Below are 13,837 nucleotides of genomic sequence, written 5' to 3'. Positions count from 1 at the left end.
ACCGAGGCTTAGTGACGTGTTTTTATCTGTCTAGTGATCGTGTGTGTGTGTGTGTGTGTGTGTGTGTGTGTGATGTCAAGATAATTTTTTACCTGTGTGTGACGAGGGGTAAATTATGTAGGAAGTGTGACGTTGGTAGTAGTAAAGTAGTAGTAGTAGTAGTAGTAGTAGTAGTAGTAGTAGTAGAAGTAGTAGTTTTTGTTGCATTTTTTTCTCTATCTGTCTCTCTCTTCCCATCCCACCCTTATCATATGTCACAAACACCATCACACTCCTAATCTTCCCTTTTTTGCTTAGCGGCTGTGACAGTGGAAGTGGTCGTATTGGTAATGGTAGTTGTGTCGGCAAGAGAAGGTTCGGCCGTTCGGTAATGGCGGTGCTTCGATCCGTTCACCGTCTCGCGTCGTTTCGTGATACCGAACCATTAGTTTACGCTCTGATTGATTCATGGCGCCGCTTATTACCCGCTCTTTACTTACCCCTTCCTGACCCCTTCACTAGCCCGACACGTAAACCAGCCCTAAACCTTACCTAAAACACTTACAAACCACCACAGGGCGAACAAATAACGAGACGAAACCCGATGCTTCATAAACAACTCGTAACACTGGCTCTGGGACGAGGTGGGCGGAGCTAAGACCCCGAACTCGTCGCTCATTGGTTAGGCCTCAAGGTGGGCAGCGGGCGATGATTGGCTGCCTGGTCAGTATTGGTGGACATGTGTTGAGCGCGGGTGTCACGGACTTGATTGCGATAATTTGACGTGTTTATTGAAATGGTATTGACTTGAACGGTGTCTATCTATTTTTCGGTGTTCTGTGGCGTCGCTTGGTGGTGCTGTTCGCAGATGAGTAGACGGAAGGGAAAGTAAATGGAAGGTGGAATGATCGAAGTGCGAGGGTGGTGCTCATAACGTATGTGTGTGAGGTGAGGGCAGTGGTGTGTGTGTGTGTGTGTGTGTGTGTGTGTGGGAGGCGGGAAACTCAGAGGGACAGACTTAGAGAGCCATCATTTATCCTTAGCACTACCTCCACCATTCCTTTCTCATCTATTTTCTCTTTAGTATACGGAGAAAGGGAAACAAACAACAAGGAACGTGGTGAAATGGGATGATAGGGGAAGGAAAACGAACGGTAGGGGTGGCGGAGGAGATTCAAACGAAGACAAACAGCGCCATCTACGAACCATAACTATCTCCCCCATTTCTTTTTCATCCATTTGTCCTTTCGTATACGGAGGAAGAGAAACAAATAACAAGAAACGAGTGAAATATGGAGATAGGAGGGAGGACAGGGATGCACATAGAACTACAGACAGAATTAGACACCATAGAATTACCATTACCACTTACTCTACCACCACCACCACCAACAACAACAACAACAACACCTTCCCCTCCACCTACTCCACCTTTCTATCGGCCTTCGTGACTGTCGTGTCCTGTCGCCTCGGGACTAACCGTGAATATTAAGCGATCGCATGTTTGTAACTTTGTTTGATAAGACGCTGAGGTGGGGGAATGTGGGAGGCGTGGAGGGGGGGAGGCGCTGGTTGTGGTTGGGGGTGGGGTGAAGTTAGTTTGGGTGGGATAGGGGTGGGGGGAGGAAGTAGAAAGGGTTAAGGGGGACTTTGGTGATGGTTATGCCTTGGGTGTGGAAGGGAAAGGGTGACGATGAAGATAAAAGGGTCGTGATACGGTGACATAGAGGGGAGTGGTAAATGGAAAGGGTGGAATGAGTTTGAGAGTGAGGTCTTATTTAGGATGCAAGTGATGTGAGAAGCGGTGATATGGGATAAATTGATAAGGGCGAGGCCGTGAGAGAAATAATGGGGTGGAAAATACGAAGGCTACGGTGATAAGTAGTGAAGTGAGAGTAGAGGATCAAGGAAAACGGTGTGAGGTAGTGGCGGGGGTGCTACGGAGCTGTAATGCGCTGGTTAAAAAATATATATAAAAAAAAAGGTGGTTAGCGGGGCGGCACGGGAGGAGGGGAACAAGTCTGCAGAGAAGGAACGGGGGGGGGGGGGGGGGGGAAGGAAGGGGAGAGCGATAGGGAGGCGAAGGAAGGGGTATTGGGAGATACGGAGACAAAGGAAGGGGTATAGGGAGATAGGGAGGCGAAGGAAGGGGTGGGGGAATAGGGAGGCGAAGGAAGGGGTATGGGGAGATAGGGAGGCAAAGGAAGGGGTGGGGAGATAGGGAGGCGAAGAAAAGGGAGGTGTGGAGGGCGGGTATGGGGAAGGGAGGAGTAGGAGAGAGTGCACGAGACGAAGGAAAGTGGTATGGGGGGGGATAGGGAGGAGAAGAGAAGGGAGGGTGGTGGTGGGGGGTGGGGGGGGGGGGTTGAAGAGAGGGGACGAGTGTGATGGTAATGTCTTTCGCAGCGATAAAAATCTAGGTATGATAAATGCTTTTAATGAGAAGGCGATTGATGTATGGCCTATAAATTTAGCCGGTAATGAGTCCCATCACGCGGGAAATTTACTGTCTTAGAGTGGCAAAAACAGCGAAAATGCAGAGTAAACAATAAATTAATATCATACATTATTCTCCTACATATTTACATACATACATACATACTTGGATTGTTGTATTAGGTTTTGTCCATTTGAATATAGTTGTTGCCCTTTTATTTTATTTTTTTTCCATTTTAAGTAATTTTCTTTCTTTCTCATCCCTTTTTTGACTCTTCCTTTCGTTCAGCCCTTTTCTTCCTCTCACGTGTTCCTTCCACTTTCTTCCCTTCCTCCCTTTTTTTATTGCTCAGTGATTTTCTTCCCTACCAAGTTATTCTTTTTCTTTCTCAATCCTTTTCTCGCTCTTCTTTTCATATTTCCGGCCCTTCTCTTCCTTTCACGTTTTTCTTCCCCTTTCTTCCCTTCCTCCCTTTTTTTATGGCTTGATGATTTTCTTCCCTTCCAAGTTATTCTTTTTCCTTCTCAATCCTTTTCTCGCTCTTCTTTTCATATTTCCGGCCCTTCTCTTCCTTTCACGTTTTTCTTCCCCTTTCTTCCCTTCCTCCCTTTTTTTATTGCTCAGTGATTTTCTTCCCTACCAAGTTATTCTTTTTCCTTCTCAATCCTTTTCTCGCTCTTCTTTTCTTATTTCCGGCCCTTCTCTTCCTTTCACGTTTTTCTTCCCCTTTCTTCCCTTCCTCCCTTTTTTTATGGCTTGATGATTTTCTTCCCTTCCAAGTTATTCTTTTTCCTTCTCAATCCTTTTCTCTCTCCTCTTTTCATTTAGCCCCTTCTCTTCCTTTCACGTCTCTTCCTATTTCTTTCCTTCATTCATTCATTCCACTCTTCATTTTTATGGGTCAGTGATATAATTCCATGTCCTTAATAAACCTTACCTACGTTTTTATAGCTTTTTTTGCTCTGATATATATATTTTAAGAAGTAAACACCATTTTTTCCCTTCTCTTGTGTGCGGAAACTCTATATTATCAGTAACACCTCTATAAATATCCTCTAAAGCTATTCAGCAAGACTTCTTTTTCCGTGTCCTTTCGTATCTTGAGAGCATACAACACGCAGCCTATTTTTATCACTTCTTGGCCTAACCTTACCCCGCGTGATGAAAGGAAATGCCGACGCCGGAAAAGTTATCTGAATTTATGGGTGAGGACGTGAAAGCCGCTACTCTCGATGCCTCTACAAATATTTTAGTCCCGCCCAAAAGTCAACACCGTACAGGGGTAAAAAAAAATGAAGTCAGCGTTTTCTTTCATATATATATTTGTAGTGTTGCCAATCTCCTACGTCGCTAGAATCAGAGTTTTGTAACACATTCTTAAACACATATATAGATTACATATATACATACAGACAGACAGACACACAAACAGACAGAAAGAGACAGACAGGCAGAGACAGACATACATACAGACAGACAGACGTTCACATTTCCCACACACACGTACAAGAAAATTTTAGGCAAGGTGATGTAAGTAATCTGTTTTTAATGTTAACCACAGACACTCATCCATCTCCTTCCTCCTCCTCCTCCTCCTCCTCTCTCATTTTCCGCTCCCCTTACACCTCCCACATACCTGTCTTCCCCATATGTCCCCGCTCCTCCTCCTTCCATCCACTCATCCCCCTTCAGACCTCCCCCTGCCCCTCTTCCCCTTGCTGCTCACCTCTAGAGTTGACATTAAAGGGTTAAAAAAAAAGATTCCCCTACATTTTCTTTTTGTTACCTTAGAATTTTCCTTTTTCCCCCTTTCTTACATTCTTTGTCATAACCCTGCCATCCACCTTTCTCCTCTCTCCTTCTCTGCCCACTCTTCCACTTCCCCCTCCCTTTCCAGACGGTTTTTCCATTCTTCCACTTTTCCCCATTCCATTTCATACCCTTTTGTCCAACCTTTCCTTTATCACTTTCTCCCACAGCACTTTCATTTTTCCTTCATTTTTCCATTCTTTTCCCTGCCCTTTTGTCCATCATTTTCCCTTTCTCCTCCTTCCTTACGTGTACCTTCAGAGTCCTTTTTTTTTTCCCCTCAGTAAGGTTACCTGCCACCCTTAGTCACTGTGTTTACCTTAGAGATATTCAGTCCTGCACACCTTTACCTGTATCTCATAACCCTTCGATCATGTTCCTTCTTTCCTCCCTCACTTTGATTTCATTTTCTTTCACATTGATTTCAGGTGAACTTCCTCTGTTTATTTTCTTGTTTTTTGTCACTGTCATTACAAAGTTTTATTCGCTTTAAAGGTTCTCATTTTCCCTTTTTCTTTTTTTCTTCAGTCTTCCATCCAGCCTCCATATTTTTTGAAAGGCATTATTTTTTTCTTCTTCTTTTTATTTTTCTTCTTATTTTCTTCTTCTAACTTATTCCCCGTGACCTTCCTCTTTTATTTCCCCCTCGTTTTTTTTCCTATTTTATACACTTGACATTTTACCAAATTATTCGCTTTTTTTTATTTCTTCTTTTTTTTTATTTATCTTTAGTCTTCCCTCCAGCATCCTTATTTTTCAGGGGGCACTATTTTCTTTTCTCTACTCCTCGTTCTTTTGTATCCTTTTCCTCGTATTCGCTTCCCCGGAGCACCCCCCGTACGAGACTTTTCAGGTATTTCCGAGCATTATACGTAGACGCTCCATGTTATAATGAGGTACATTGTTAAAAATTGCCTCGTCCTCGTCCTCCTCTTCCTCTTCCTCTTATAGCCTTGTCTCTAGCTTCTTTCTCTAACGCTCCTTTTTTTCCTCTCCCAACCATCACTACTACTACTACTACTACTACTATTATTTCTAAGACTGATGGGAGGGTTTGGTGGTGATGGTGGTGATGGGAGAGGTGTTGTTCAGCAGTTGGTGATAGTGATGATGGAGAGGAAAGTGGTGGTAGTGGTGGAGGTGAAGGTGGTGGTGGTGGTAGTGGATGTGGAAGAGGTGGAGGTTGAACATTATGACAGTTTTCCATGGTTAGAATGGTGTGTGTGTGTGTGTGTGTGTGTGTGTGTGTGTGTGTGTGTGTGTGTGTGTGTGTGTGTGTGTGTTACCACGTGCCACCTGTATGACGTCATGGCCTGTCTCACCTGTACTTTGATGATAATTCTCTCAGGTATTCGTTTTTTTTCATATCTATTTTATTTCAGTTTTCCTTTCACATTTTACTTTATTTTTTCCTCTCATTTTTCTCTATATTGTCGCGGTTACACACTTTTTTTTCCCTACCTCTCTCCTACCCTTCTCCCTCCCTCCCTCCCTCCCTCTTTCCCTTCTTCCCTCCTTTCTCCTCTTCTCCATCGCTCACTACCGCTCCACCATTTCTCTATCCCTCTCATTTTAATTCCGTCACTTTTTCTTTATCCTCTTTTCCTTTCCTTCTTTTCCTCTCCTAAGTTATATTTTAAATTCACATACCACCTGTAGCAATACTTTTATCTCTTTTATACCTCTTCCTCCTCTTCTTTCTCCTCCCCCTCCCTATAATTCCTTCCCCTTCTGTCTCTCCGGCATATGACCACAGATGTTGCGCCGACTAAACGAAACTTTCCAACTTTTCCTCCCCCTCCGCCTCTTCTTCCTCTTATGGCGGTAACTATACCCTTCCGTTTATGTCTTCTGTCGCCTCTCCGCTCTCCCTCCCCCTCTACCCCATCGTTTGTTCAAGAAATTCCGAATATAATTACATTTGGCGTCATTTTTAAGTCAATAGCTGATCTTGGTACGTTTCTCTCTCTCTCTCTCTCTCTCTCTCTCTCTCTCTCTCTCTCTCTCTCTCTCTCTCTCTCTCTCTCTCTCTCTCTCTCTCTCTCTCTCTCTCTCTCTCTCTCTCTCTCTCTCTCTCTCTCTCTCTCTCTCTCTCTCTCTCTCTCTCTCTCTCTCTCTCTCTCTCTCTCTCAAGGTTATTCTCCTGCTTCCTTTATTTTCTTCACTTTTTTTCTTAGTTTGCTGTTATTTTTTGTTATTATTCCTATATTCCTCCTACTTTCCCTTTTCTGTTTATCATTTGCTTCATTTTCCTCCTTTTTTTTCTTTATTTGTGTGTCCCTCTTCTCATTTTTCCATAATTTCAGTTTCTTTTCCTTTCTATTTTTTTCCTCCTTTTACTTCTGTTCCATCTATTTCTACTTTTCTTTCGTTTCTTGACAGTTTTATGTATTTTATCCTTTATGCTTTTGTTTACTTTCCTCTTTTTTTTACTTTTTTTCTCCTTCATTCCACCTCAATTTCAGTTTGTTCTTTTTCCTTCTTGATGTATTTTGTCATAACCTTTTTATTCCTTTTACTTCTGAATCTTTTTTTTTTTTAATCCTTTAACTCCACCCTCTGTTTCTCTTCTCATTTTTTTATCCATTGATTTCCTCTCCCTTTCCTACCCTATATTCCCATCTCTTCTCATTTTCGTATTTTCCTTCCTCTCCATCCCTCCCTCTGCATCAATCACCCCCTCCCCTTCCCCTCTCTACTCTTCCACCGCCAACCTCGCAGCCGATAACCCGCCATTCCACATCTCCACACGCGAACAGAATCAAATTTTTGCGCGAGATTTAACAACTTTAGTTTATATACTGAAGCCTCGGGGACAAGGGAGAGAAAGAGGGTTCGTGGTGCGCGGTCGGTGGTTTTGCTCAGTTAACCCTGCTTGCTCTACCCTGCCCCGTTTTCTCTTATGTAATTTCTTCCTGTTTTCTTTTATTTCGTCTTGTAGAAGTCTCGTTTTTTATTTTTTCCTTCTTTTTCTTCCTATCATACATATCATTCTTCCTTTCTTCCATCCTTCCTTCCATCCCTTTTCATTTATTTCCTTCATTTCTTCCCTTTCTTTCTTTCCTTCCTTCCTTCCTTTTGTTTTCCTCAGTGACATCCTTCAAATTCCTCCTCTCAGCTTTCTCTTCCCTCCTTTTCTTTTCCTTGACTCCTTTTCTATATTTCTTTTCCCTCCTCCTCCTCCTCCTCCTCCTGGCTGGCCTTTTGAAATATCCAACCTTAAAAGTCAACCTCTTTCCTACCTACCTCGTCCTTCCCTCCGTCCCTCCCCCCTCCTCCCATCCCTTCTTTCTTCCTTCTTTATTTTACCTTCCTCGCTTCCTTCCTTCTCCTCCTCCTCCCTCTCCTGACGTGCAAGTACCCAGCTGTTGTTCTATTTACGTGGTTGCTTACTATCAAGGGAGGAAACGGAGGAGGGGGGGAGAGAAGGGGGACCGGTACGTAGGGTTGAGGGGGGGGGAGTGCCCTTTTAGTGCTCTTACACCAGTCTTCGGGAGGAAAATGGGAAGATAAGATGTGGAAGAGGGAAGGAGGTGGAGAAGGGGAAGGGAAAGACAAAAGAGTAGGAGGAGGAGAAAATAGAGGAAAGGAGCGATGAATGAACCAAGAATGAGGAGTTGAAAGTTAGATGAGTTCATGCTTGGAGGAACATGTGTAGGGAAGGAGGGAAAGATACGAGGAGGAAAAAGGAAAGGAGGGAGGCATGTGGAAAGCGTAATAGGAAGGAAGCTTGAGGAAAAGAGGGAAAGAAAGAAATAAGAAGAGGAGGGAAAGTGATAAGAGGAAAAATCTATGGAAAACGAAAACACGTGGAAATCAAAAGAGGAAGAAAACTTGTAGAGGAGGAAAGAGAAAGGAGAAGAGGAAGAGGAGGGAAGATGGCAAGAGGAGGAAGGAAAGAAAGACGGAAACACGTGGGAATTGTAGGAGAGAGGAAGCATGAAGGAGGAAAAGAGAAAAGGAGAAAAGTGTGAAGAAACAGGAAGATGTTGGAAGCTATGGGTCTCGTAGTACAGCAACCATTGTGAAGGAAACGGCCGTCCCTGGGGTGCCTCAATTACCTCGTGTGTGGCACCGTACGCGACGCGGGTGCCGGATGGGAGGGCCATTACCGAGGCGACCATTTGTTCCTCCCTCCGCCGCGGCCTCGCAACACCTGTCAGCCTTTCACGCGGGGGGCAGCGCGCGTCGGGCCGTCACCACCGAGCAGTGCCCCATTGAAAGAACACCAAAGAAAACGGGATGGAAGCGAAGGAGAGGGCGATTTATTGGCGCTCCTCGTCTTGGTGGCCTGGAAATAGCCGCGTGTGGGTGGTGGAGGGACACTAGCCAGGGTGATGCCACGCCAAGGGCCCCCTGCACAGACGGACTGTTTATCATAAAAGATATATAGCCGGCGTCTGCAGCGGCGGGACCACGGCTGGCTGGGAATACCTAATGCACGAGGAGGAGGAGGAGGAGGAGGACGGGGAGATGGAAGGGGTGGAGGAGTTAGGTGAGTGGCTTTTTACTCTCTCTTACTTCCCCTTACAGTTATCTTTCCTCCGTGCCCCCCCCCTTTTTTTTTTACTCCCTGCCTACCATCTCCCAGCTCCATTCCATTCCCCTTTATGTACCTCCCTATCTTCCTCCCTCCCATCGCCTGTTACTCCTATATCACTCCCATACCTTCCTCTCCCTCTCTTCTGTGACGGAATTCAACCCCATATTATATATTTTAAAGTGTGTGTGTGTGTGTGTGTGTGTGTGTGTGTGTGTGTGTGTGTGTGTGTGTGTGTGTGTGTGTGTGTGTGTGTGTGTGTGAGTTGTGCAAACATTTTACAGCGTCAAAAACTTACTCATTCACACGCAATCGTTCTGCCAATTACTCCCTCACTCTCAATTCCCCCCCCAACACACACACACACACACACACACACACACACACACACACACACACACTACACAATACACTCGCCTCGAGAAAGAAAGAAAGAAAAAAGAAGGATTCCCACACCGCGCCTGAGAATGAGAAATGTCAAAAGCATCACAAAGAAAACTTATCCCAACTCCATAACCACCATCAACAACAACAACAACAACAACAACACCTAAGACCTGGACACGACAGATAGATACATAAACAACCAAAATTTTAAATACGAGCGTTCGAGTATATTTTTATCTTCCATTCCTGCAACTTTTTTTTTTCTTTTTTTTTCATTTTCCATTTTTTTTTTATATCGTTTCAATCCGTCCTTCGCTCTATCTCGCTCTCGGACCCTCCCCGCTAAGGCTTTGTTGTCCCGCTTCTTCGGCTCCTCGGCGCCTCTTCGGCCTCACAAAAAGGACGAAACGAAGCCGCTGGAGTCGAGGCGCGCGCGTGTTTCGGAAAGAAGAATCAGATTAACTAATTGAATGAAGACTGGAAAGTAAACTCTGTCGGCGCAGCAGGACACTCGCGTTCTTGCCTGTCTTGATTTTTTGAGGCGTCATGTCTGGTGCGGGGTTGTTGTAGGTGGGTAGGAGAGACGGGGAAAGCAGGGAGGAAGAAAGGAAGAGAGGGATAAAGAAAGGAGAGAAGGAAAGAAGGATGGGAGATATGAGTAAGGGAAGTAAGGCAGATTAGAGTAAATGAGAAGGTGAAACAGATGGTGTGGGTATTGAAGGGGGGAGAAGCAAGGAAGGAGTTAAAGAGTGACTAAAAAAGGATGGGAATAGGTATGAATAAGGGAAGGCGAGATAGAATAGATAAAGAGGAGGAACAGAGGGTAGGTATGGGTGATGTAGGGGAGGGAGGAGAACCAGGGAAGGAGGGATGGGATACAGAGAGAAGGAAGGATGGAAGACAGGCATGAGAAAGGAAAGTTGAGTAGACGGAGCTCTTAAGAAATAAATGGCCTGTCTGTCATCGTCGCAAGCTGTAGTGTTCCTTGCAATCTGTAACGTCATCGTGGGGTTGACCAGATAAGGAGGAGAAACAGGCGGAGAGAAAGAAGGATAAAAGAGTGGGATCTATGGATGACTGGTAACAAGGGAAGGTTAAACAGAGAGTGAAAAGGTGGTCGAGGTCGTGAGATGATTGTAAACTATTGTAATGAGTGGAAAAAAAGGGTGGAAACGAATTATATATGTGGAAATCCGGGATAAAGGCTGGGAGTTAAAGTTTGGTTAGTGGTGGAAGGGTGGAATGGAAAGTGGAATGGGGGGATTGAAGGTGACATGCAAGGAAGAGATCGCAAGAAACATGGCGTGAAAAGTAATAACGTTGGAAGGTCTGTATTTTTGTGGTTTTGGCTTCTGTTGTGGTAGAGATGTTTGCGAGCGTCCTGGAGCCTCATGATTAAAAAGAAAAAGATATGCAATAGCGAGATGCATAAGTTTTGATTAAAGTCACGTCGGGAAAAATGATTAGAATGCAAATTAAAGTAAAAGGTAAAGGTGTAAATTGGTTCATAACGATGCAGATGTACGGAACTTAAATCACTGAAAATCTGTATGGAAAATAATTAAATAAATGTGAATCAGCGAGTCGGGGCAGAAATATTTAAAATGTAGTGTATATATCAGACCGTATTTTCTGACGCCGCTGCTTGTCCCGCCGCGACAACACACTGTAAGTTTATTTCAAAGTTTTGTAACTCAGTTTTAGAAGCTTTTCTCTTCTGCCGTGTTGTGTTGCACATTTCTGTCGTGTTTCCGTCCTGTTTTATTTTTTTTTGTGTTTTTTTGTTTTTTTCATTTTGCGCGTGTGCCGTTGTTTGCTTGAAAAATTACTGAAAGTTAAATTTGTTTGAGTACACAAGTCTTCTGTAAATCACGCGGAACTATGCTTCTTCTTTATCGGGGAAAATTAAACAAACTGTAAATTTCTATTTGTTTATTTTTTTCTCTCACTTCTCTCAATCGTGGTAGAGTGCGTGCAGGAAAAAATAAGAGACGCATTTTGTTTTGTGATATGAAAGCGTCACTTTAAATAATCTCGATGTATTAGTTGCTCGCGCACATAGAAAATTATTTAACTCCGTACAGAAGGTTGTGTTATGCTTCTTTGCAATGCTTTTCTCTGGTTTTCGGCCGCGGTAGTAAGGGAAAGTATTGGGGCTTGCACTAAATAAATAAAGTTCGAAACTGAATAAATATGGAAATTCACTTTAGATCACGTGGAAATATTTGTTCCTTATCGGGTAAAAATTAGGTGAGTTGTAGAATTTCTCTCGTGTTTCTATATTTCTTTTTTCCGGCTGGCCTTGGGCGGCGGCGCTCGCTCAGAAAATTATAAAGCGTTAGATTTTTGCATGAATACAGAATTCTAGTTTTAATTCACGTCGAAATATTAGTTTTCATCAAATTAAAACAAAAATAAATAAATACATTTTCTTTGGGGTTTTACGAGCTATATTTTTTTCCCGTTTTTACAATTACAGTATTTCAGTTGATCGAATAAAAAAATATGCTTCAGTTGGACTATATGTATGAGGGTATTTTTTTCTCTCTGAAGTCTAGTTAGCGGACATGAACATTTCTTTCTATCTGACGCAGAGTTAAAGAGCCCAGCGAGGGGTGACGAACATTTGTCCAATACCATGTTTTCCTGGGTCATGACAACTACTGGCGCCTGAGCAACACTTTCCATGCCTCTCAGCGAGCGTTCTATGTCATTGCCAGACCGTAGATTTGCTCAGTTCACCTTTAAAACTACACCTCGCATCCACTTCATATTGTTTTCATACCTTGACCTCTTTCACTTTTCTACCTCCCATTCCCTTGACACGCCTTACGCTCACTTTTCTACTTCCCATTCCCTTGACACACCTTACACTCACTTTTCTACTTCCCATTCCCTTGACACGCCTCACACTCACTTTTCTACTTCCCATTCCCTTGACACGCCTCACACTCACTTTTCTACTTCTCATTCCCTTGACACACCTTACACTCACTTTTCTACTTCCCATCTCCCTGACACACTTCACTTCTTTAATATACTACCTCCCGTTCCCCGATACATCTCGCATTCACTCATTTACTTCACTGTTAATTTACTAATTCGTTAATGCACAAATAGATCTGAAGTAGCAAGCTCACTTTTTTTTCTTTTGTTTTAATATCGTGTGTGGTTGTTTATATTCGTTTGTTAGTGTCTCGTTTAGTAAGTAATCTGTTCATTTCATTACTCTATCGTTAACCGCCTCACTCTTCTTTTTCTTCCTTTGCAAGCTCGTTCCCTTAACCCGGTAGCAGCGACGGACCAAATTTGTGGCTTTACCGTGTAGCAGCGACGGGCCAAATTTGTGCCTTTACCGTGTAGCAGCGACGGGTCAAATTTGTGCCATGATATAAACCCCCAAAAATAGATGATACATAAACTGATCACAAATGCTTTGATATATATTATGAAATGGTTTGTGTGAGTGATGATTTTTTCTCATTTTCTCGCTTGGAAGGACCATTAAGAAACGTGATCCCTGCTGGTACCGGGTTAACACTCTGCCGCGTCCTGTCGCTGAGTATCTGAGTATCGGCCATTACTGCGTTGGTATCTCTCGCTGACTTTATTCTTTCCGCCATTACGCTGTGACTCGCCTCCTGAATCGGCGTTACAATATTACGCCAAAGAAAATATGGATAGCCCGCCGTTGTGACTATTACCCTCCGCCTCGACTGTCTATAATAAGGAGCATAAACACACGAACTGCCTCTCCTTAATAACTAGATAAGAAATATATAGGCAATTTACAGGCCATAAGAAAGCTCAAGACTGTTCCCTCGTGCATTAAGAGGATAAATGTTGCTAGCCGTTAGATAAGCAATATTTAGGCCATTTGTTTATTTTTTGTTTTGTGTGTGTGTGTGTGTGTGTGTGTGTGTGTGTGTGTGTGTATTATTTAGGTGGTCTGTCCATAGAGGAAATTAAATTGTATATCTTGTTAATGAATTAGCTAATAGTCTGTGTGTGTGTGTGTGTGTGTGTGTGTGTGTGTGTGTGTGTGTGTGTGTGTAGCTTATACGTAAAGTTTTTTGTGTTGAATATATTATGTATGATTGTATATTCCTGCCATCTCTCTCGAAACACACATTTTCACTACATTTTTCAACTACTACTACTACTACTACTACTATTACTACTACTACTGCTACTATCTCTACAAACACAGGACTTCAACAAATGGACACTTTTATCTGATGCACTTGTTCAGATTTACTTCTATATACACTAACCTTTTACTGTGATATTCTTTTTCTCTAACTTTATATATTGAGTCATTGTGGGACTATCATTTTTTGCTTGTTTTTCAGTACCTGCGAAGCTCTGAACACGTGGTGAGATCCAGCTGTGACTTCCTCTCCCTTCACGGTAAGTAAGCTTTATGATGTAACCCACTTTTTTTTTTATACCCTCATTTCATTTTTCACTTGTTTTATAGCTACACTCTTTTCCATGTTTCAAGTCGAACATAGCGTAATATTTCACCGATTATTTCCTTTTATCTATATTCTTGTTGTTCATAATTTCCTTTGAGTCTTTTGTATTCCACTGTGCAACGTTTCTACCTTTCTTCTCATTTCCGTCGTTTTCATTCCTCCTTCATGCCCTCTCATCCGCTTTCCTTTATTTCTAACCTCCCTTCC

General features: G+C 43.1%; 1 long non-coding RNA gene across 1 annotated transcript in view; it reads left to right on the top strand.

The window, feature by feature from the left end:
* The first annotated feature begins 738 nt into the window (after nt 1–738).
* LOC126996534 (uncharacterized) overlaps nt 739–13,837 on the top strand; it is a 115,216-nt gene continuing 102,117 nt past the window's right edge. Inside the window, exons 1-2 of the long non-coding RNA XR_007751243.1 lie at nt 739–927; nt 13,505–13,562. This is a non-coding gene — a long non-coding RNA (uncharacterized LOC126996534). The remainder of the gene's footprint in view (nt 928–13,504; nt 13,563–13,837) is intronic.

The sequence above is a fragment of the Eriocheir sinensis genome, chromosome 10 (genome assembly GCF_024679095.1).
Source record: "Eriocheir sinensis breed Jianghai 21 chromosome 10, ASM2467909v1, whole genome shotgun sequence".
Lineage (NCBI taxonomy): Eukaryota > Metazoa > Arthropoda > Malacostraca > Decapoda > Varunidae > Eriocheir > Eriocheir sinensis.
The sequence above is the reverse complement of the archived record's forward strand: the minus strand, read 5'-3'. Positions and strand labels throughout refer to the sequence as shown.